Source organism: Phyllobates terribilis, unplaced genomic scaffold (genome assembly GCF_046119375.1).
Source record: "Phyllobates terribilis strain yellow unplaced genomic scaffold, ASM4611937v1 Scaffold_13__5_contigs__length_258822181, whole genome shotgun sequence".
Taxonomy (NCBI): Eukaryota; Metazoa; Chordata; class Amphibia; order Anura; family Dendrobatidae; genus Phyllobates; species Phyllobates terribilis.
This window is the reverse complement of record NW_027362773.1, coordinates 242796150-242821175: the sequence shown is the minus strand read 5'-3', so window position 1 is coordinate 242821175 and position 25026 is coordinate 242796150. Positions and strand designations below refer to the sequence as shown.

The 25026-nt window shown below is 44.6% G+C and overlaps 1 long non-coding RNA gene across 2 annotated transcripts in view; it reads right to left on the bottom strand.

Annotated features, from left to right (window-relative positions):
* LOC141174684 (uncharacterized) overlaps positions 1 to 25026 on the bottom strand; it is a 220860-nt gene that overhangs the window by 15653 nt on the left and 180181 nt on the right. For both annotated transcript variants that reach the window (XR_012252944.1, XR_012252945.1), the window contains exon 2: positions 7157 to 7329. This is a non-coding gene — a long non-coding RNA (uncharacterized lncRNA). The remainder of the gene's footprint in view (positions 1 to 7156; positions 7330 to 25026) is intronic.

Here is a 25026-nt window from a genome sequence, read left to right as displayed (position 1 = left end):
AACATGTGCTCCAGCATGTAAATCACCGGAATAGTCATGCTGATAATGGCATCGTCAGCACTAAACATCTTCGTCGCCATTTCAAAACTGTGCAGAAGGGTGCATAGGTCCCTGATCTGAGACCACTCCTCCAGCGTGATTTGCCCCACCTCTGGATCTCGTTGGCCCAGGCTATACGTCAGAACGTATTGCACCAGGACTTGTCGGTGCTGCCACAGTCGCTGCAACATGTGCAGAGTTGAATTCCACCGGGTAGGCACATCGCATTTTAGCCAGTGAAGTGGCAGGCCCAACGACTTCTGTAGAGATGTAAGTCGCTGAGCTGCAGGATGCGAACGGTGGAAGTGAGCACACAGCGACCGTGCCCTCTGCAGAAGGCCATCTAGTCTGGGATAGTGGGCTAAAAATTGCTGGACAACCAGATTCAACACGTGAGCCATACAAGGCACGTGTGTGACATTGCCCCGGCGAAGGGCCGCACCCAGGTTTGCAGCATTGTCGCACACGGCCTTCCCTGGTTTCAGGTCCAGTGGAGACAACCATTCATGAAATTGGTTCTCCAGAGCTGACCACAACTCCTCAGCTGTGTGACTCACATTTCCCAGACATTTCAATGTAAAAACCACCTGATGACGTTGAGCCCTACTGCCAGCATAGTAAGGAGGTGTGCAGGATCCCTTCTGCGCAGTTAGAAAGCTTGTGGCATGACCAGACAGGCTTTGGGTGCAGGTGGAAGACCCAGAGGAGGTTGAGGAGGCAGAAGCAGAGGAGGAACTTTGACATAAAGAGGATTGACGCACAACTCGTGGGGACGGCAAGACTTGGACAGCAGCCCCTTGTCCTGCTGTCACCATAGTTACCCAGTGCCCAGTCAGCGACATGTAACGCCCCTGTCCATGCCTACTCGTCCAAGTGTCTGTGGTGAAATGCACCCTGTCACACACAGAGTTTCTCAAAGAAGCGGTGATGTTGTGTGCGACATGCTGGTGGAGCGCAGGCACACCTTTCTTTGAGAAGTAGTGCCGACTGGGCATCTGGTACTGGGGCACTGCGACGGACATAAGGTCTCGAAAATCCTCTGTGTCCACCAGGCGGAAAGGCAGCATTTCTGTAGCCAAGAGCTTGCAGATGGTGAAATTCAACCTCTTAGCTTTCTCATGGCTAGGAGGAAATGATCTTTTACTTGTCCACATCTGAGGGACCGAGGGCTGGCTATTGTGCTTAGACTGGGTTGATAAGGGTGTCCCCGGCAAACTGCCGGTCTGTGAGGAAGATGCAGGCGGACATGTTAGGTTGCCTTGATCCAAAGGTGGTGCTATCGATGTCGGACAGCGCTCAACACCAGCTGGTGTTACCACCTCCAAAGAAAATGATGACCTGCCAATCACGCTGGCTGTTGCGGGTAAAGAGGTGGCAGGTCTGCGCCCCAAAACAGGTGTGACTGCTGTCCCCCCAGTCACAGAGGATGAAGAGGCCGCGGATGCACAAGATATGGCAGACGGTGGTTGGCCCGGCCGGCTAGGCCGCATTGTAGCACAGTGAGCTTCCCACTGCAACTTATGCTTCATGCCCATGTGCCGGTTCATGCATGAAGTACTCAAACTATGTATTTTTTGGCCTCTACTTAGCTTTTGCTGACAAATGTTACAGATAACACGAGTTGGGTCATCTTTATCGATCTGAAAAAATGCCCAGGCAATGCAAGGCTTAGCACCCATGCGACCTGAAGAGCCACCACGACTTGTGGTGAGAGGCAGAGTTGTGTTTGAGGATGCAGTTGTTGACGTGCTTCCAGTACTACGTCTCTGTCCAGGAAGGCGCAACCTGACCTCGTCGTCACTAGCATCTTCCTCCACCTCCTCTGCTGACCTCATCTCTTGGCTGACTGTGGGTTGACAGTAAGTGGGATCTCCAACCTCATCATCATCAACCTGTGCGTTATCACACCCGTCGTCCTCAGAGCCAACCTGTTCCTGCCCTGACAAAAAAACTAAAGTTGTCGCTCCAATCAGGTATTTGAGTCTTATCATCGTCTTCCTCATTGTCTCCACCAACAGGAGTTACAGTTTGGGAATGAGGGTCTACATTATGGTCAGAACCTTCTGCGTCTGGTCCTGGATCCGACTCATAAAGATTCTGGGCATCAGTGCAGATCATTTCCTCGTCTGGATTCACAGAAGCGCTGGAGTCGACCTCTGATTCCCAGACTATAGTATGAGTAAACAGCTCTGCAGACTCAACCATCTGTTCTACCTCATACTCAGACGGGCAGCTGGAGATTTGGGAGCTGTGAGGAAGCAAGTGTGATTGGGGTGACACCTTTGAGGACTGGAGTATTTGTGATGTTGAAGTTGATGTGGAGGAGAGCCCACTTAAAGGAGCACTTGATATCCGTTGAAGCACCTGCTGTTTTTGTGCCTCATCTGGAATTTGTAGCGATTGGCGTGGCCGTAAGAAAGGGATCTTATCACATTGTCCGCTAAAAGAAGTAGACATTTTAGTTTGGCTGGAAGATGGTCTTTCTTCTGCAGATGTTACTGTTGCTTTAACACCTACCCCACCGACACAACCTTTTTTCCCCTTCCCAACACGCCTATTCCCCTTTCCACCAGCAGCAGGCCTTTTTCCACTCATTTTGGTGGTTAACTAATTCACAACTCTGGAGTTGTTTGCACAAAAAAACAATGGATGGGAACCGAGCAGAGCTGAGTGGCCAAACTGTGGTATTAGGCCAAAACTATTGGCTGGGTTAGATGCAGAAAAAAATTATATTCAATTTGCAACCTGATGGAGGTCAGTATAGATGGACTAATAGAACAAGTCCCACACACAGCTAGAAGCCCAAATATTTTTTCAGAGGTAGATGCAGAAAATTTTTTTATTCAGTTTGCAACCTGATGGAGGTCTGTATAGATGGATTAATAGAACAAGTCCCACACACAGCTACAAGCCCAATATTTTTTCAGAGGTAGATGCAGAAAAAAAATAAATTCAGTTTGCAACCTGATGGAGGTCAGTATAGATGGACTAATAGAGAAAGTCCCACACACTGCTAGAAGGCCAAATATTTTTTCAGAGCTAGATGCAGACAAAAAATTATTTTGAATTTGCAACCTGATGGAGGTCAGTATAGGTGGACTAATAGAACAAGTCCCACACACTGCTAGAAGGCCAAATATTTTTTCAGAGCTAGATGCAGAAAAAAATTATATTCAGTTTGCAACCTGATGGAGGTCTGTATAGATGGATTAATAGAACAAGTCCCACACACTGCTAGAAGCCCAAATATTTTTTCAGAGGTAGATGCAGATAAAAATTATTTTTAATTTGCAACCTGATGGAGGTCAGTATAGATGGACTAATAGAGAAAGTCCCACACACTGCTAGAAGGCCAAATATTTTTTCAGAGCTAGATGCAGATAAAAATAATTTTTAATTTGCAACCTGATGGAGGTCAGTTTAGATGGACTAATAGAACAAGTCCCACACACTGCTAGAAGGCCAAATATTTTTTCAGAGGTACTGTAGATGCAGATAAAAATTATTTTTAATTTGCAACCTGATGGAGGTCAGTATAGATGGACTAATAGAGAAAGTCCCACACACTGCTAGAAGGCCAAATATTTTTTCAGAGCTAGATGCAGATAAAAATTATATTCAGTTTGCAACCTGATGGAGGTCAGTATAGATGGACTAATAGAGAAAGTCCCACACACTGCTAGAAGGCCAAATATTTTTTCAGAGCTTGTTGCAGATAAAAATTATATTCAATTTGCAACCTGATGGAGGTCAGTATAGATGGACTAATAGAAAAAGTCCCACACACAGCTAGAAGCCCAAATATTTTTTCAGAGGTACTGTAGATGCAGATAAAAATTATTTTTAATTTGCAACCTGATGGAGGTCAGTATAGATGGACTAATACAACAAGTCCCACACACAGCTAGAAGCCCAATATTTTTTCAGAGGTAGATGCAGAAAAAAATATATTCAGTTTGCAACCTGATGGAGGTCAGTATAGATGGAGTAATAGAACAAGTCCCACACACAGCTAGAAGCCCAAATATTTTTTCAGAGGTAGATGCAGATAAAAATTATTTTTAATTTGCAACCTGAAGGAGGTCAGTATAGATGGACTAATAGAGAAAGTCCCACACACTGCTAGAAGGCCAAATATTTTTTCAGAGCTAGATGCAGATAAAAATTATATTCAATTTGCAACCTGATGGAGGTCAGTATAGATGGACTAATAGAACAAGTCCCACACACAGCTAGAAGCCCAAATATTTTTTCAGAGGTACTGTAGATGCAGATAAAAATTATTTTTAATTTGCAACCTGATGGAGGTCAATATAGATGGACTAATAGAGAAAGTCCCACACACTGCTAGAAGGCCAAATATTTTTTCAGAGCTAGATGCAGAAAAAAATTATATTCAGTTTGCAACCTGATGGAGGTCAGTATAGATGGACTAATAGAGAAAGTCCCACACACTGCTAGAAGGCCACATATTTTTTCAGAGGTAGATGCAGAAAAAAATATATTCAGTTTGCAACCTGATGGAGGTCTGTATAGATGGATTAATAGAACAAGTCCCAAACACAGCTAGAAGCCCAATATTTTTTCAGAGGTAGATGCAGAAAAAAATATATTCAGTTTGCAACCTGATGGAGGTCAGTATAGATGGACTAATACAACAAGTCCCACACACAGCTAGAAGCCCAATATTTTTTCAGAGGTAGATGCAGAAAAAAATATATTCAGTTTGCAACCTGATGGAGGTCTGTATAGATGGATTAATAGAACAAGTCCCACACACAGCTAGAAGCCCAATATTTTTTCAGAGGTAGATGCAGAAAAAAATATATTCAGTTTGCAACCTGATGGAGGTCAGTATAGATGGACTAATACAACAAGTCCCACACACAGCTAGAAGCCCAATATTTTTTCTGAGCTAGATGCAGAAAAAAATATATTCAGTTTGCAACCTGATGGAGGTCTGTATAGATGGATTAATAGAACAAGACCCACACACAGCTAGAAGCCCAATATTTTTTCAGAGGTAGATGTAGAAAAAAATATATTCAGTTTGCAACCTGATGGAGGTCAGTATAGATGGACTAATACAACAAGTCCCACACACAGCTAGAAGCCCAATATTTTTTCAGAGCTAGATGCAGAAAAAAATTATATTCAATTTGCAACCTGATGGAGGTCAGTATAGATGGACTAATAGAATGATGCTATGCCCAAAAGATTTTACTTCACTAGGTGCAGTAAAAAAATTGGTATTCTATACACAGGTGGTATATCTTGCAACACAGATAGGCTACTCCACTGACTAACACACTCTGCAATAGGCCAAAAAGGATTAGCTTTGCTAGATTCAGCCAAATGCTGTGAAAAAAACTTGCACAGCACTGGCACAGACCTGCCTGGCAAAAACTGATAGGAACTGATGTAACCTAGTCCTGAAAAGGACTCCAATTACAATTAGTCTTTACTCCCACAATCTATCTATTTAAGAGCACAGACCTGCCTGATAAAAGTCGTAGGAAATGCTGTAACCTAGTCCTTAAAAGGACTGCAATCACAACTATTCCCTACTCCCAAGCTATCTGTAGATTTGTGCGAAAATTGGCTTGAAATTAACAAGGTATAGCGCACACAGCAACAGCGGTGCCGTCTAACACGCAGCTGCAGCAGTGAGAAAATGGTGGCGACGGGGAAAATGGCTTGGTCTTATAGGGCAAGGACATGTGACATACACTGCCAATGACACATGCCCTTGCTTGTGTGAAAAAAAGCACTTCGCTCCGTGTGTGCGCTGCTGATAGGCTGACAGATTGCACCTCCCCACTGTAAATGCGGGAAAGAGAAAAAAAAAATGGAGATCTTCATTGTTCCTGCAGAGATCCATCCCCTGCCCCTCCCCCCACCCCGCTGTACACTCAAACTGCGTATTAACATTAATTTTCATCATTACTGAGAAAAAATCCAGTTATGATTTTGGTGCACGAACAGTTATCGAACATAACCTCGAACAGCCGAATTTTTCTCAAATTGTTCGTGTTCGCCGAACGGCTCGAACACCGCCCAAAACAGCTCGAATTTGAGATTGGCGAACAGTTCGAGTAGAACAACGCTCATCTCTAATCAGGAGGAGGTAGACGACGCCCTGGAAAAGGATTTGGAACAAATGACATTAGTAAGGAGACATGTAACACTGGATGTATTTTCATTGTTCTGGGAAGTTGAAGGTGAAAAGCTACAGAGCTAACTTGTTCAATTATTTTAAAAGGATCAATACAATTTTGACCCAGTTTTGGTGAGGGTATATGAAGTTTCAAATTCTTGGTGGAAGCCATACTTCATCACCCATTTGGAAGCTTGGAAAAGGTCTGCGAGATTTATCTGCTGTTTCCTTATATTCCTCCTGGGCAATTCTTAAAGTGTCTTTTAGTATTTCCAGATTATGTTGCAGGAATTGTATTCTGTCAGTGACAGCAGGGATAGGTGCTTGGAAAATAAGGAAGGATACTTGGATGGTACCCAGAATTTGCAAAGAATGGTGTTTGTTTGGTCGAAGCATTTGGAGACTTGTATGAAATTTCTGCCATAGGAAGCAAATGTAGTACAAATTCTGCACAAATATTCTTCCAGAATCTCAATGTAAATTGTGTTCTATGATCAGAGTCAACTTTGTCTGGAATCCCATGAAGACTAAACACATTTTGAATTACTAGATCAGCAGTCTCTTTAGCAGAAGGTAAACCAATGCAGGGGACAAAATGTGCTGCTTTGGTGAGACGGTCCACCACTACTAGGTTTGAACTCTTTCCCTTTGAATCTGGTAGTTACACAAAAAAGTCCATAGATATAGAGCCCCAAAGGATGAGATGGAATTTTCAGAGTTTTATACATGACACAGGTGCTACAGGAAAATACATATTGTGTAACATCTTTTTGGCAATTGGGCCACCAAAAGAAACGAGACAGAAATTCTTGTGTTTTTTTAATTCCTTTGTGTCCTGCTAACTTGGAGTCATGGATTAGTTTTAATACTTTAAGTCTCACAGTTTCTAGAACATAGATGCAATGATTATGAGTCCATACTTTATTTTGAAAGGTAAGAGATATATCATCTGGTGGATACCTGAGAATTGGGTTTGTCTCGTATGCTTCTCGTATATCTTCCAGCAAGTCTTTGTTATGGATCACCCCAAGAAGTTGGACTCAGGCAGAATAGTTGTTGGTGGTGCTGCTCTAGAAGGATCTTTGGAGACGATCCTAGATAAAGTATCAGCCTTACCATTACGGGAGCCAGGTCTATAAGAGATAACAAAGTTCAATCGGTTAAGAAAGAGACTTCATCAAGCCTGGCGGGAGGGACAAACATTTGGCAAACATGATAAATTCAAGATTACGATGGTCAGTTAGGACAACAATTTGTTGAGCTGCTCCTTCTAGATGATGTCGCCATTCCTTGAAAGCAGCAATGATATCTAAAAGATCTTTGTTCCCCACATCATAATTTTTCTCCGACACAGTCAAACTTGAAATAATCACAAGGATGCAGCAAATCTTTTGTTCCTGTTCTTTGTGATAGAATGTCCCCTACTGCACCATCTGAAGCATCCACTTCTACAATAAAGGCATGTTCCGGATTGGGATGAATTTGTATAGGAGCTGTGGTGAACTTCATCTTCAGGCAAGAGAAAGCATCTTGTGCTTGAGGAGACCAAACAAACAACATGCCTTTCTTTGTTAATTCAGTGTTTGGTGCAATTATACCTGATACTTTTTTAACCCTAGAACGCATGACCATAAATATGTGTATTTTCAAAAAAGAGTTGTTATACCGAAAATGCCTGTAGCATAAAAATAAATGAACAACTGGAAATGACAAACAACTATATACCTGAGGAATACCTAGAGTTTCAAAATTCTAACTAAAGTAATCTTGCAGAAAATAGAAAACAATTAACAGGGCGGCCCTGCGAGGCCCCAGGTATGCGTTCTAGGGTTAAAGAAAAGTCTGTAAAAATTGGCAAAGCCCACAAATCATTGGACTTCTTTCACTTTTTTTGGCAATGGCCACTCAGTGATAGCTTGAACCTTACTAGAGTCCATTTGCAATCTTTGAATAGAGATTATATAGCCCAAGAACTGGATCTCTGTTTGATGGAACTCACATTTGTCCAGCTTAATATAAAGATGATGGGTTCTTAGATGCTCTAGCACAGTTTTCACATGATTCTGATGCTCTTCTGCAGAATTAGAAAAGATTAGTATATCATCTAGATAAATGACTGCAAATTGATCAAGCAAGTCTCTGAAAATGTCATTAACGAAAAGCTGAAACATTGCAGAAGCATTGCACAGTCCAAACGACATGACTAAGCACTCATAGTGTCCATAACGTGGTCTGAATGTCATTTTCCATTCATCACCTGGTCTAACACGAACTAAGTTGTATACCCCCCGAAGATACAGTTTTTGTGAACAACTTTGAATGGCAAATTCTATCCAGCAATTCAGGGATCAAAGGCAGAGGGTAACAATTCTTTACAGTAATTTTATTTAATTCTCTGTAATCAACGCAGGGTCTTAAGGAACAGTCTTTCCAATACTAAAATATAGGCGCACCTGCTGGTGATGCAGATGGACGAATAAACCCTTTAGCTAAATTTTCATCGATGTATTTCTTGATAAAGATGAGCAAATTTTTTGATGTTCAGGTTTGGTGAATAAACCCGAACATCAAAAAAATGTTTGTGCTCGGGCACCCGATCACGAACCCGAATGGGGCCCCGAACATATCTGGTTTCCCGTGCTGTCACATGCGTGACAGCGCAGGAATCAGCTGTGACTGGCGGTGAGATCGCTACCGCCGGTCACAGCACTGCAGGATCATGCTGTCAGATATCAGCATGAATCCACAGCTGTGACAGTGACCCGCGGTAAAAAGCTTATCGCGGGTTACAGGCGCTGGCTGATGGGACTACAACCCCCATCATCCGGCGCCTGCTGTTACTGTAAGAAGCTGTGCAAGTGCTGCTGATGGGAGAAATAATCTCTCATCAGCCGGCGCAGTGAAAGTAAAAAAAAAGTTAAAATAAATAATTAATTCAATTAAAATAATAAGCACATTATACTCACCTACCACTTACCTACACCTTAACACCAATGTTCTCATTCCCTGTAAAAAAAAAAAAACACCATATACTCACCTTACAGCTAATCCCCGAAGCCATTGTCCCCTGCAATAAAGGTAAAATAATAAACCAGCATATTCCTCACCTGTCCACCAGAGTCCATATAATATCGAGTGTCCCACGACAATCTCACTGATAGCACAGCCACATCTGGAGATGTGACCATCCTATCAGGCAGCTGGCGATAAACTTACAGGAGCGCGCTTGCTCCCGCAGTGTATCGCGAGAAGCTGCCGGCACCGTATTTCAAACAGCTGAAGATCAGCTGAGCACTCCAGGACCTCACTTACGGCATCTGTGCTGCGTGAGAATTTTCCCACGCAACACTGATACCGTAAGTGAGGTCCTGGAGCTCTCAGCTGATCATCAGCTGTTTGAACTCCAGTGACCTCAGCTCCAGCAGCGCAGCACTATACGCTGACAGGAGTGATTACACTCCTGTCAGTGTATACAGTGCTGTTTTCTACAACAGTGACATCAGTGATTGCTGATCTGACTGCTGTAGAAGTGACCCGGATCGTCGTGGGACACTGGGATTATGTCATGACGACGGACAGGTGAGGGATATTGTTGTTTTTTATTTTTGGTTTCTTACAGTAGACAATAGCTTCGGGGACTGGGTATTAGGTGAGTATACAGTGTTTTTTATTTTTAAATAAATTATTTAAACCATGTGGAATTCTATTTAAATAAAAGACTTTATTCTGACCGTGTCTTTATTAAAAACAGTCAAAAACCTTACTACGGGGTTATTGATGCCTCTCCATTATTAACCTGGGCTTCAATACAAGGCTGACATGAACCCCACTCTATTACCCCACTCTCCACCACTACACGGCAGTGGGAAGAGCCCAGGCAAAGCTCCAGAATTATCGCATCTTATGGATGCGCCATTTCTGGGGCCACTGAGGGCTGATATTATTAGCCTCAGAGGGGGCCAGGATCCATGGCCCCTTCCCTGGCTATTAATATGAGCTTACAGCTGTTTGTTCAGCCTTTGCTGGTTACATTTCTTAGGGGGACCCTACGTCATTTTTTTTATGGGGTCCCCCTATAATTTAGCCAGTAAAGGCTAAGCAAACAGCTGTGAGCTGCTATTAATAGCCAGGGAACATATTTGGCTAATGGCCCCTTCCCCGGCTAGTAATATCAGCGCCCAACAGTCAATTTTCCCCATTCTGATAATGAAAATTATGCAGGAGCCCACGCCATTTTTTACATTTAATTCTTAATTTTATTTAATTTATAAGAAATCCCATGCCCACTGTGATTGTTTTTAACGCTTAGTAAACTCACCTGCAGCATGTCAATTTCTGTAGCAGAGAAGCAAGTCTCCGTTGTCAGATTTTGACCAATTGAAATGTCATTACATGCAGTGGATCCGCATGTACTGACAAAACAAATGTGGTATTAGAACGCAGCGTTTTGGATGCAGCAAAAATACTCACCCATGTTCCGACAATAATTCAAGGTTTAGGGTATGTGCGCACAATCCAAACAGGCAGCATTTTGGACTCAGCATACTTTATGCTTCGTCCAAAGTGCGGCGTTCTATTGCGCACAGGTGAGTCCGCATGTGTTCATTGAACCATGCGGATTCACCACATTTAATACATTGTACTGATCAGATTTCCCTTGCGGAAACTAGCGATTCTGCAAGAGAAATTGACATTGTGTGGTCTTGAAAGACGCTCCGCATGTCGGTTTCCGCGGGTGATCAGTAGTCACAGATGAACGCATAGTGGACGTGGGATTTCTACAAATCCCATCCACTATGCTGTAACATCTGGCCACTGCGGGTTTGGCGCTGCATAAGCACGCAGCGTCAAACCCGCAGCGGCTCCTGATCATATGCACATACCCTTAAAGCAATGTCCCACGTTTCTTTTTTCAAATATCTTTAGCTCCAAAAGCATTCATTTTTGACTTGCAGATTTGGTGCAGAAAAAAATCATCAGCATATTGATTCTCTGTGCGTTTTTGCCGCATTTTTTCAGTGCATTCAATGGGTGAAATACGCAGGCAAAATGCGCCAAAAGTGAATATAGAAAATAATCTTCAGCATGTCAATTCTCTGTGCTTTGAATGCACTGAAAAAATGCAGGCAAAATTGCGACAAAAATGTGACAAAATCGAGGCAAAAAAGCAGGCAATAACATGCATCAAAATCACGGTAAAATCGTGGCAAAAACACAAGCAATAAGGCTATGTTCCCACATTGCATTTTTTCAGCTTTGTTTTATGCAATTTTTTTGCTGCATTTTACAGTACTAGCAAAGTCTATGAGATTCCAGAAATCTCATGCACACATCTTGTTTTTTTTTTATCAAGATTTTGTGCTTTGCATGGTCTTTTGCAGAGTAGGGCTATGTTCACACATTGAGTTTGCGGAGTTTTTGCAGCGATTTTACAACGATTTTGATGCGATATTGATCCGTTTTATTGCCTGCGATTTTGCCTAGTTTTTACCGCGATATTGGTATGATTTATTGCCTGCGCTTTTGCCGAGATTTTGCCGCGATTTTACTGCAATTTTGATGCGCATTATTGCCTGCATTTTTGTCTCGATTTTGCCTGCATTTTTTTAGTGCATTCAATGCACAGAGCATTGACATGCTGAAGATTATTTTCTGCTCCAAATCTGCAAGTCAAAAATACTCAACGTGTGCATGACACTTCATGTTTATTTAGTTTTTGCAGCACAGAAAAGCATCTTTTAGTGTGTGAGAATAGCCAAACATAAAAACCTGCTATAAATCTGGTATCTCTGTAATCGCAACAATCCAACTAACATAGTAATCAATTATACCACACAAGGAACGGTGTACAAAATAAATAAAACCAATTCTTCACCTGCTGCTGATTTCTTCATTCTGCCTTCCAAAGGCTCGGCTCACATTTATCTTGTGCTTTGTGCTGAGCGCTTACACTGGGGTTTCCGTGTAAATCTCTGAAATACGTGATTCAGACAGAGGCCAGAAGGAGTCCCGAGTAACTCTGCTGCCTCATTATAGTGAATGAATCCCTCGAGGGTTTCATCTGAATTACGTCACTTGGAGATTTAAATGGAAACCCTGATATCAGTGCTTAGCATAGAGCACAGGATAAGTGGGAATATTTTACATAACATTTTGGATCACAATTAAAGCTTCGACTCAATCCACAAAAAAAGCTCAGGTCCGTCATCTGTTAACAGAAATATAGAGCCTTCCACGTTACTAGTAGCACAAAGTGTCACACGGTTACCGTGACAGTTTGGAGCCAGAAGACCTCAGCGTCGGATGGCTCTTGTGACAGGGTGTGCAACAGAGCAGGAAGGGACACCAGGCCGATGATCAATCCAGCGAGATTTATTGATGCAAGGAACATATAACATCAAATATCAATATTGTTCCTTAGAGTCCACAATGAGTCCACACCAAAAGGGGAACAGTTCCGGGGGCGCCACCCAGCAATCCGACGCCAGAGAAAAGCCAGAAATAATCCTGGGTTGAGTTTGATGGATCCAACAGATGAGAGACACAACACAATCCCACGTGGCAACTGATCTCCAATGTCGAATAGACAAACGGATCTCCAGTAGCCCATACACGGCACCAGGATCTGGCCTCAGCACAGGTCCTAGACCTTCACACAGCACAGCATCAACTAACTGAAAAACATGTGGCTTATTGTTTTCCTTCTCTTGGGATCAGCCCCCAGGCTGGGCAGAGATACACACACCCCATCCCCCTTAAGCATGTACTTAAGGTAACTGGAAGACTGAGGAATCTTCTAGAGCTCCAATCTGTCTGCATCATTGTGTATTTAAGGGAAGCCCCATGCAGAAAGGAACAAAGACATATATATTCAGCTCTGGCTCAGGATAGCACGCGTGCTAGGTCACGCGTGCAACAGACTTTAAGTGCAATAGCTTAAAGTGCATTTAATAAGCAGTTATACAATGGCAGTTAGACAGGGCAGGAGACAGGTAAGGTGTATAAGATATTCATACAAACATACTGCTTCTTGGTCAGATGTATTGCATTATGCATTGGTCATAACAATCTGCTTCTTACTTGTTTTAACTTCTGCTTTCTCTTATCTCGTCCGCCCTTTAACACATTCTGTGCACTCACTCCATATCCACCCCTCCCTTCTCCCCTCTCCCATGTATAACTCTGAGGCTCTACTGACCTTTCACACCCACTCCAAACCATCCACCACCTCCATACAGCACTCAAAACGTTCATACAAATCATTGCACTACCTGCTCTTTCTCTTTTTTCTCCTTCTCCTAGTCGCTGGCGACATCTCCCCCAACCCTGGGCCTCCCTCCACTAGCATACACCACTCTCCTCCAGCTGCATATAGAAACCCTGCTAATCTTATTAACATTCAGTGCATGCCCTCTCCTATCGCTTTCCATTGCGCTCTCTGGAACGCACAGTCTGTGTGTAACAAACTAACTTACATTCACCATTTTTTCCTCTCTAATTCCCTTAACCTTCTGGCTATTACAGAAACCTGGATCCAGCATTCAGACACCACCGCAGCTGCTGCTCTCTCAGTTGGTGGGCTGAAATTTTCACATACTGCCAGACCTGGGAATAGACAGGGTGCAGGTGTTGGTTTGCTTCCTTCACCACAATGTGCTTTCCAGGTCATCCCCCCAGTTCCCTCACTCATGTTTCCTTCCTTTGAAGTGCACACCGTCAGACTCTTCAAACCCTTCTCCCTGTGAGTGGCGGTTGTGTATCGTCCCCCAGGCTCCTCCCGCCAGTTCCTGGATCATTTTGCCACCTGGCTTCCTCACTAGTGTTGAGCCACCCCCGTAGTGTTCGAGTTCGGTTTGGTTCGTCGAACACCCGTGTGTTCGCCGAACTGTTCGTCGAACACCTTCGAACACCGTTAAAACCAATGGCAGGCAAACAAAAACACATAGAAACACATAGAAAACACCTTCAAAGGTGTCCAAAAGCTGACAAACTGCTCAGAAGACACAACTAACACATGGAAAAGTGACAAGTACATATAGTCATGAGAAAAGAAAAGAGGTGGAGGAGTAAAAGGAGGGGGAGACACAGATATAGGCATGTCATGCCCTTCTAAAATCCAAAAAGTGAGAAGCCGACACGTTCAGTCCGCTCCTGCCCGTGCCACCTCCGTGTCGCCGGGTTTGTGCCAGAGCCGCGGTGAACCCTGACGGCCAGCCCCCCTCTCCCAATACTGGTGCCTGTCCGCTGGTGGGTCGAGCGAGCCCCCCTGTGGTGGAGGCAGCTCTAAGCTTTTTAATTTAAATTGTCTCTCTAATTTGAATGAATACACTTTAAATCCATTTACAAGGATCTATTGGAGGGCAAGTCTCATGCCAGCAGCCGCGTAATTCCAGCTCCAGTAGCGTCCACTAAAGCTGCTGCAGTTAAAAAGCTTTTATAAGGATCGAGCTCGGCTGTCCACCGCAAGGCATCCTACTGCCAGTCCCAGCCCCTATGCCTTGGGGTGCCTCCTGATGCTCTTCACTGAGTATCCCGTGGTCCCGAAGCATTTCCTTTGAAAAAATTAAGTGTCCAAACTACAGGTGGTGTAGCTTGCTTAACAGCCGGGATAATCCGCTGACTAGCAGACACTGCTACTAGGCACAAAGTATTTCCTGGGCTAGATGCAGTTAAAAATTTGTAATTAGATACTCTCGTTGGATGCTGAGAAAGCACTCCATAGAGTCTCCTGGCACGCCATATATGATTCTCTTAAAAAGCTTGGGGTAGGGGTCTAGGGGACCCTTTTATAGCCAAAATCACGGCCCTGTATCGCAATACGTCACCTAGGCTGAAGATAAATGGAACTGTAGCACCCTGAGGGCTCGGTTGCTACAGAGGTATTGCACCTCACCCAGAGGTGTGATATCTCACTCTCCGGTAAGGATGGAGTGTGGATCAGGACCCGACACCTGCATGCATTACACCACATTGCCATGGGGCAGGGCGACCAATATGCCCCTGAGATGGGCACGACAGTCCCTGTCCCTGGCTGGAGTGGGGGGAGGGAACACTGAGGAAGGGGAACCCTGTAGTGCAGGAGCAGGGAGGAAGCAGTTCCTGGGTGCATTGAGAAGGGAGTATAAAAGGTGGGCACCATCTTAGTTCAGTGCAGAGAAGTCTGAGCAGAAGTGGCAGGGAGCAGGGGCTCTGCATGAGCTCTGCTCCGGAGGCGGGCCTAGTAACAGAGGCCCAGGCCTGGAAGAGGGAGAAGGAAGGAAGAGGAGCGGAGAAGGCTCCAGGAACGAGGAACGAAGGGATCCCAGGGGTGCGGACGGGCGAGTCGCCACCGCACGCCCGAATCCACCTGCATGGAGGGGTCAGGCCAAAGGGGGAGACCGGTCCCCGAAACTAGTGGAGGCAGGAAACGACCCTCAGCTAGAAACCGGAGGCTGTGACATTTTATGTGGCGCAGCCCCTCGCTACACCCGCTAGGAGGGCAGCACATAGGGTCAGGGAATCTGGCGCCAAGTTTACCAAGAGGAGGCCCGAGGCAGCCGGACAGAAGGGTTGGTAAGAAAGGCCAGACAAAGGACACACAAAGGGGGTCCTGTGAAGCGCTCCAAAGTTATCTGGGAGTTGTCTGAGCCCCTCACCTGGTGAGCACAGTACGACGTGGGCAACCGTTACCTGCAGACGTGGTCTGGATAATAACTGTGAGTAAAGGCCCTGGACTGCATCACTGACTCCGTGTCATTACTGCTGCTGCCCTGCACCATCACCCCCATCCTTCGCATACACTGCCCTGAGGCTATACTCCTCCCGTGGGGAGTTATGCTACGCTCTGCTGCACCCACAACACCAGCCTCAGCGGTCTGCCCTGCAGCGGCGGTTCACTCTGACCGCGATCCACGGGTGGCGTAGTCGGACATTTAAACATCAAAACCACATAAATAGTTCCGCCACTGGTTTGACCACCCTGAGCCACGGAACCGGGTCGCCGCCACGAAGACTACAACCACCAGCATCCACCAAAAAGGGTCCGGCTCCGGGTGTCCCAAGGCCCAGGGGGTGCATCAGAACATTTTCATCACCTTTCACAATCACCAATGGGACAAGGCAGGGATGTTCTCTGTCCCCTCTCTTATACATCCTAGTGACGGAGCACCTGCTCTCATCAATTCGCCATAACCCCAATATTAGGTGGATTGAGGTGGGAGGCACCGAGTACAAGTGCTCTCTATTTGCTGATGATGTACTAGTATATATCACTCAATCACATATATCCATCCATGCTGTTATGGCTGAAATAGATCACTTTGTTACATGGTCAAATTTTAAAATCAATGAAGCGAAGTCTGAGGCCCTCGATGTCTCCCTCCCCAAATCCATATAGGATTCCATCCAGTCCAACTTTCCCTTTGCCTGGCCCTCACAGGGTATCAAATACTTAGGAATTCCTATTCATAGAGACCTCTCCCATCTATGTTATCTTAATTTTGGGCCCTTTATTGAACAACTCCATACAGACCACGGTTGGCAAGTTAGAACTGTAAGATTCACTACGTGAACCACTGGTGTTTTGTGGAAAAGCACATGTACACTGTGTTCCAAATTATTATGCAAAAAGTGTTTAGGAGTGATAAGGGAAGAATTTGTTTGTTTGTCAGTTAAACTCATTGATGGTGATGTGTGTCAGGGCTCTTTATATCACTGTAAGCAATTGCAGACACCTGTGCTAATTAGTTTGGCAGGTGTGTCCAATGAAAGGCAAGACTACTTAAGAAGGCTGTCTCACATTATTAAGCAGCCTACATTTTCTGCTAAAATGGGAAAGAAAAAGGATGTGTCGGCTGCTGAAAAGCAACAAATTGTGGAGTGTTTAGGTCAAGGCATGACTACAATCAACATTGTGCGATGATCAGGATGAAGTGTCTTGGCAATCAAGAAGTATGTAGCTGATTCACAGTACACACGTGTGCGTGCTGATAAGGGCAAATTGAGGACTCTTTCCTACAGGCAATTACGTCAGGTTAAAAGAGCAGCGGCAAAAAAGCCTTGTCATAGCAGCAGACAAGTTTTTGAAGCTGCTGGTGCCTCCAACGTCCCCCGAACAACAAGATGCAGGGTCCTTCAGAGGTTTGCAGCTGTGCATATGCCATCCTGTCGACCTCCTCTATCCACTTCACACAAGCAGAAACGGCTCCAGTGGGCCAAACATTACATGAAGACTGATTTCAAAACTGTTTTGTTCACGGATGAGTGCCGTGCAGCGCTCGATGGTCCAGATGGATGGAGTGGAGGATGGCTGGTTGATGGACACCCCACGTAAACACGGCTACAGCGCCAACACGGAGGAGGTGGAGTAATGTTTTGGGCTGGAATCATGGGGAGAGAGATTGTCGGCCCCTTTAGGATCCCTGAAGGCGCTAAAGATGAACTCCATAATGTATGTGGATTTTCTCAAACAGCACTTCCTGCCATGGTTCAAGAAGAAGAACCATGTATTTCACAGCAAGATCATTTTTTTGCATGTTAATGCACCATCTCATGCTGCACATAAAACATCTGCATCTCTGGCTGATATGGGCATAAAAGGGGACAAACTTATGGTGTGACCCCCATGCTCCCCTGACCTCTACCCCATTCAGAACCTCTGGAGCATCATCAAAAGGAGTGTCTATGATGGCGGGAGGCAGTTCACATCTAAGCAACAGCTCTGGGAGGGTATTCTGTCCTCATGCAAAACAATTGAAGCAGAAACCATCCAAAACCTGACAAATTCAATGGACGAGAGAGTTCAGAAGCTCCTTTCGAACAAGGGGTCCTATGTGAAAATGTAACATCACCTAGAATAAAGTTTTGAGTTGAAAACTGTTTGATTTCAGTTTCTAATAACCTGCTAATGCTTATAATTTCAAAAATGACCATTCTTTTGGTCTTTATTAAAATGAAAAAGTTGATCGAAAAGTTTGGGGGATCTAAGAGTGTGGCAACCCAGTAATCATGATTACTTCGAATTCTGACAATATGAGGGTCATGTTGCAGGTAGTGCAGCAAGAAGGCACTTATGTGTCTTGCGCATCTCGGAGCCCCAAAATTATTTTCCGGGCTAGATGCAGCTACAAATTATTATTAATTTTAAATCTGGTGGAGCTTAGTATAGATGGGCTAATAGGATCAGTGCTGCACACTGCTACAAAGCCCAAATTATTTTCCAGTCAAGATACAGATAAACATGATTAGTAATTTGAAAGCTTAAAACGGTTGGTAGGGTGATTTTAACCAATCATCAAGCTTTTACTCTCCCCAGGATGACACAGGGGTAGAAAAGTCGTTTCGGATCCATGATTTGTTCATCTTTAGGAACGTGAGCCTGTCTACATTATCAGTGGAGAGCCGCGTGCGCTTATCTGTCAGCACACCACCAGCAGCGCTGAACACACGTTCAGACAGAACGCTGGCTGTGGGGCATGACAAGATCTCCAAGGCGTAAGTGGCTAGCTCCGGCCATTTATCCAGATTGGAAGCCCAAAAAGAGCAAGGGTCCAGTGACACAGTCATGGCTTCAATGTTTACTTGGAGATACTCCTGTACCATCGTCTCTAGGCGTTGACTATGTGTCAGACTTCTTGTCTCCTGTGGCCTTGCAAAGGATGGGCTAAAAAAGTGATGATACCAGCAGATACTGTGTTTCTGTTACGGTTTGAGTGCTGAACAATTGACGGTCCCACGGTTGGCAAGTTGGAACTGTGAGATTCACTACGTGCACCACTGGTGTTTTGTGGAAAAGCACATGTAAGATTCTGCAACAGTCTCTGCTGATACTCCTGCATGCGTGCATCCCTTTCTATGGCAGGAATAATTTCTGCAAATTTACTTTTGTACCGGGGATCTAACAGTGTGGCAACCCAGTAGTCAGGATTATTTCTAATTCTCACAATTCGAGGGTCATGTTGCAGGTAGTGCAGCAAGAAGGCACTCATGTGTGTTGCGCATCCAGGAGCACCAAGTCCCTGTTGTGTTGGTGGCGAGGTAACAATCATGCTTCCTTCCTCTGTCCTCTCCCCCCAACCTCGCACAACAGAAATGTGATCAAGGTCTCCCTCATCTGATGAGTCTTCCATCAGTTCGTCCTCCACTTCTTCCTGGGCTCCTGCACCTTCCTCACTAGTTTGGCTGCTACCATGCGCCCTGGTAAAACCATCTCCCCCACCCTCACATGCCTGCCGCCGTGGTGCTGCCGACCGTCTGGACCTTGCAGATGTTAGCCCTTCCGCATACAACTCCTCCTCCTCTACTTCCTCCACCTCCTCTTGTGCCACCACCTGACTCCGAATTCTGTTTAACATGTGCTCCAGCATGTAAATCACCGGAATAGTCACGCTGATAATGGCATTGTCAGCACTAAACATCTTCGTCGCCATTTCAAAACTGTGCAGAAGGGTGCATAGGTCCCAGATCTGAGACCACTCCTCCAGCGTGATTTGCCCCACCTCCGGATCTCGTTGGCCCAGGCTATACGTCAGAACGTATTGCACCAGGGCTTGTCGGTGCTGCCACAGTCGCTGCAACATGTGCAGAGTTGAATTCCACCGGGTAGGCACATCGCATTTTAGCCGGTGAAGTGGCAGGCCCAACGACTTCTGTAGAGATGTAAGTCGCTGAGCTGCGGGATGCGAACGGCGGAAGTGAGCACACAGCGACCGTGCCCTCTGCAGAAGGCCATCTAGTCTGGGATAGTGGGCTAAAAATTGCTGGACAACCAGGTTCAACACGTGAGCCATACAAGGCACGTGTGTGACATTGCCCCGGCGAAGGGCCGCACCCAGGTTTGCAGCATTGTCGCACACGGCCTTCCCTGGTTTCAGGTCCAGTGGAGACAACCATTCATGAAATTGGTTCTCCAGAGCTGACCACAACTCCTCAGCTGTGTGACTCACATTTCCCAGACATTTCAAAGTAAAAACCGCCTGATGACGTTGAGCCCTACTGCCAGCATAGTAAGGAGGTGTGCAGGATCCCTTCTGCGCGGTTAGAAAGCTTGTGGCATGACCAGACAGGCTTTGGGTGCAGGTGGAAGACCGAGAGGAGGTTGAGGAGGCAGAAGCAGTGGAGGAACTTTGACATAAAGAGGATTGACGCACAACTCGTGGGGACGGCAAGACTTGGACAGCAGCCCCTTGTCCTGCTGTCACCATAGTTACCCAGTGCCCAGTCAGCGACATGTAACGCCCCTGTCCATGCCTACTCGTCCAAGTGTCTGTGGTGAAATGCACCCTGTCACACACAGAGTTTCTCAAAGAAGCGGTGATGTTGTGTGCGACATGCTGGTGGAGCGCAGGCACACCTTTCTTTGAGAAGTAGTGCCGACTGGGCATCTGGTACTGGGGCACTGCGACGGACATAAGGTCTCGAAAATCCTCTGTGTCCACCAGGCGGAAAGGCAGCATTTCTGTAGCCAAGAGCTTGCAGATGGTGAAATTCAACCTCTTAGCTTTCTCATGGCTAGGAGGAAATGGTCTTTTACTTGTCCACATCTGAGGGACTGAGGGCTGGCTATTGTGCTTAGACTGGGTTGATAAGGGTGTCCCCGGCAAACTGCCGGTCTGTGAGGAAGATGCAGGCGGACATGTTAGGTTGCCTTGATCCAAAGGTGGTGCTATCGATGTCGGACAGCGCTCAACACCAGCTGGTGTTACCACCTCCAAAGAAAATGATGACCTGCCAATCACGCTGGCTGTTGTGGGTAAAGAGGTGGCAGGTCTGCGCCCCAAAACAGGTGTGACTGCTGTCCCCCCAGTCACAGAGGATGAAGAGGCCGCGGATGCACAAGATATGGCAGACGGTGGTTGGCCTGGCCGGCTAGGCCGCATTGTAGCACACTGAGCTTCCCACTGCAACTTATGCTTCATGTCCATGTGCCGGTTCATGCATGAAGTACTCAAACTATGTATTTTTTGGCCTCTACTTAGCTTTTGCTGACAAATGTTACAGATAACACGAGTTGGGTCATCTTTATCCATCTGAAAAAATGCCCAGGCTATGCAAGGCTTAGCACCCATGCGACCTGAAGAGCCACCACGACTTGTGGTGAGAGGCAGAGTTGTGTTTGAGGATGCAGTTGTTGACGTGCTTCCAGTACTACGTCTCTGTCCAGGAAGGCGCAACCTGACCTCGTCGTCACTAGCATCTTCCTCCACCTCCTCTGCTGACCTCATCTCTTGGCTGACTGTGGGTTGACAGTAAGTGGGATCTCCAACCTCATCATCATCACCCTGTGCGTTATCACACCCATCGTCCTCAGAGCCAACCTGTTCCTGCCCTGACAAAAAACTAAAGTTGTCGCTCCAATCAGGTATTTGAGTCTCATCATCGTCTTCCTCATTGTCTCCACCAACAGGAGTTACAGTTTGGGAATGAGGGTCTACATTATGGTCAGAACCTTCTGCGTCTGGTCCTGGATCCGATTCATAAAGATTCTGGGCATCAGTGCAGATCATTTCCTCGTCTGGATTCACAGAAGCGCTGGAGTCGACCTCTGATTCCCAGGCTATAGTATGAGTAAACAGCTCTGCAGACTCAACCATCTGTTCTACCTCATACTCAGACGGGCAGCTGGAGATTTGGGAGCTGTGAGGAAGCAAGTGCGATTGGGGTGACACCTTTGAGGACTGGAGTATTTGTGATGTTGAAGTTGATGTGGAGGAGAGCCCACTTAAAGGAGCACTTGATATCCGTTGAAGCACCTGCTGTTTTTGTGCCTCATCTGGAATTTGTAGCGATTGGCGTGGCCGTAAGAAAGGGATCTTATCACATTGTCCGCTAAAAGAAGTAGACATTTTAGTTTGGCTGGAAGATGGTCTTTCTTCTGCAGATGTTACTGTTGCTTTAACACCTACCCCACGGACACAACCTTTTTTCCCCTTCCCAACACGCCTATTCCCCTTTCCACCAGCAGCCGGCCTTTTTCCACTCATTTTGGTGGTTAACTAATTCACAACTCTGGAGTTGTTTGCACAAAAAAACAATGGATGGGAACCGAGCAGAGCTGAGTGGCCAAACTGTGGTATTAGGCCAAAACTATTGGCTGGGTTAGATGCAGAAAAAAATTATATTCAATTTGCAACCTGATGGAGGTCAGTATAGATGGACTAATAGAGAAAGTCCCACACACAGCTAGAAGCCCAAATATTTTTTCAGAGGTAGATGCAGAAAAAAAATATATTCAGTTTGCATCCTGATGGAGGTCAGTATAGATGGACTAATACAGAAAGTCCCACACACTGCTAGAAGTCCAAATATTTTTTCAGAGGTAGATGCAGAAAAAAATTATATTCAGTTTGCAACCTGATGGAGGTCAGTATAGATGGACTAATAGAACAAGTCCCACACACAGCTAGAAGCCCAAATATTTTTTCAGAGGTAGATGCAGATAAAAATTATTTTTAATTTGCAACCTGATGGAGGTCAGTATAGATGGACTAATAGAGAAAGTCCCACACACTGCTAGAAGGCCAAATATTTTTTTAGAGCTAGATGCAGACAAAAAATTATTTTCAGTTTGCAACCTGATGGAGGTCAGTATAGATGGACTAATAGAACAAGTCCCACACACAGCTAGAAGCCCAAATATTTTTTCAGAGGTAGATGCAGAAAAAAATTATATTCAGTTAGCAACCTGATGGAGGTCTGTATAGATGGATAAATAGAACAAGTCCCACACACAGCTAGAAGCCCAATATTTTTTCAGAGGTAGATGCAGAAAAAAAATATATTCAGTTTGCAACCTGATGGAGGTCAGTATAGATGGACTAATAGAGAAAGTCCCACACACAGCTAGAAGGCCAAAAATTTTTTCAGAGCTAGATGCAGACAAAAAATTATTTTTAATTTGCAACCTGATGGAGGTCAGTATAGATGGACTAATAGAGAAAGTCCCACACACTGCTAGAAGGCCAAATATTTTTTCAGAGCTGGATGCAGATAAAAATTATTTTTAATTTGCAACCTGATGGAGGTCAGTATAGATGGACTAATAGAGAAAGTCCCACACACTGCTAGAAGGCCAAATATGTTTTCAGAGCTAGATGCAGAAAAAAATTATATTCAGTTTGCAACCTGATGGAGGTCAGTATAGATGGACTAATGGAACAAGTCCCACACACAGCTAGAAGCCCGAATATTTTTTCAGAGGTAGATGCAGATAAAAATTATTTTCAATTTGCAACCTGATGGAGGTCAGTATAGATGGACTAATAGAGAAAGTCCCACACACTGCTAGAAGGCCAAATAGTTTTTTCATAGCTAGATGCAGACAAAAAATTATTTTCAGTTTGCAACCTGATGGAGGTCAGTATAGATGGACTAATGGAATAAGTCCCACACACAGCTAGAAGCCCAAATATTTTTTCAGAGGTAGATGCAGAAAAAAATTATATTCAGTTTGCAACCTGATGGAGGTCAGTATAGATGGACTAATAGAGAAAGTCCCACACAATCCTAGAAGGCCAAATATTTTTTCAGAGCTAGATGCAGACAAAAAATTATTTTTAATTTGCAACCTGATGGAGGTCAGTATAGATGGACTAATAGAGAAAGTCCCACACACTGCTAGAAGGCCAAATATTTTTTCAGAGCTAGATGCAGACAAAAAATTATTTTCAGTTTGCAACCTGATGGAGGTCAGTATAGATGGACTAATAGAACAAGTCCCACACACAGCTAGAAGCCCAAATATTTTTTCAGAGGTAGATGCAGAAAAAAAATATATTCAGTTTGCAACCTGATGGAGGTCAGTATAGATGGACTAATAGAGAAAGTCCCACACACTGCTAGAAGGCCAAATATTTTTTCAGAGCTAGATGCAGAAAAAAATTATATTCAGTTTGCAACCTGATGGAGGTCAGTATAGATGGACTAATAGAACAAGTCCCACACACAGCTAGAAGCCCAAATATTTTTTCAGAGGTAGATGCAGATAAAAATTATTTTTAATTTGCAACCTGATGGAGGTCAGTATAGATGGACTAATAGAGAAAGTCCCACACACTGCTAGAAGGCCAAATATTTTTTCAGAGCTAGATGCAGACAAAAAATTATTTTCAGTTTGCAACCTGATGGAGGTCAGTATAGATGGACTAATAGAACAAGTCTCACACACAGCTAGAAGCCCAAATATTTTTTCAGAGGTAGATGCAGAAAAAAATTATATTCAGTTTGCAACCTGATGGAGGTCTGTATAGATGGATTAATAGAACAAGTCCCACACACAGCTAGAAGCCCAGTGTTTTTTCAGAGGTAGATGCAGAAAAAAAATATATTCAGTTTGCAACCTGATGGAGGTCAGTATAGATGGACTAATAGAGAAAGTCCCACACACTGCTAGAAGGCCAAATATTTTTTCAGAGCTAGATGCAGACAAAAAATTATTTTTAATTTGCAATCTGATGGAGGTCAGTATAGATGGACTAATAGAGAAAGTCCCACACACAGCTAGAAGCCCAAATATTTTTTGAGAGCTAGATGCAGAAAAAAATTATATTCAGTTTGCAAACTGATGGAGGTCAGTATAGATTGACTAATAGAACAAGTCCCACACACAGCTAGAAGCCCAAACATTTTTTCAGAGGTAGATGCAGAAAAAAATTATATTCAGTTTGCAACCTGATGGAGGTCTGTATAGATGAATTAATAGAACAAGTCCCACACACAGCTAGAAGCCCAATATTTTTTCAGAGGTAGATGCAGAAAAAAATATATTCAGTTTGCAACCTGATGGAGGTCAGTATAGATGGACTAATAGAGAAAGTCCCACACACTGCTAGAAGCCCAAATATTTTTTCAGAGCT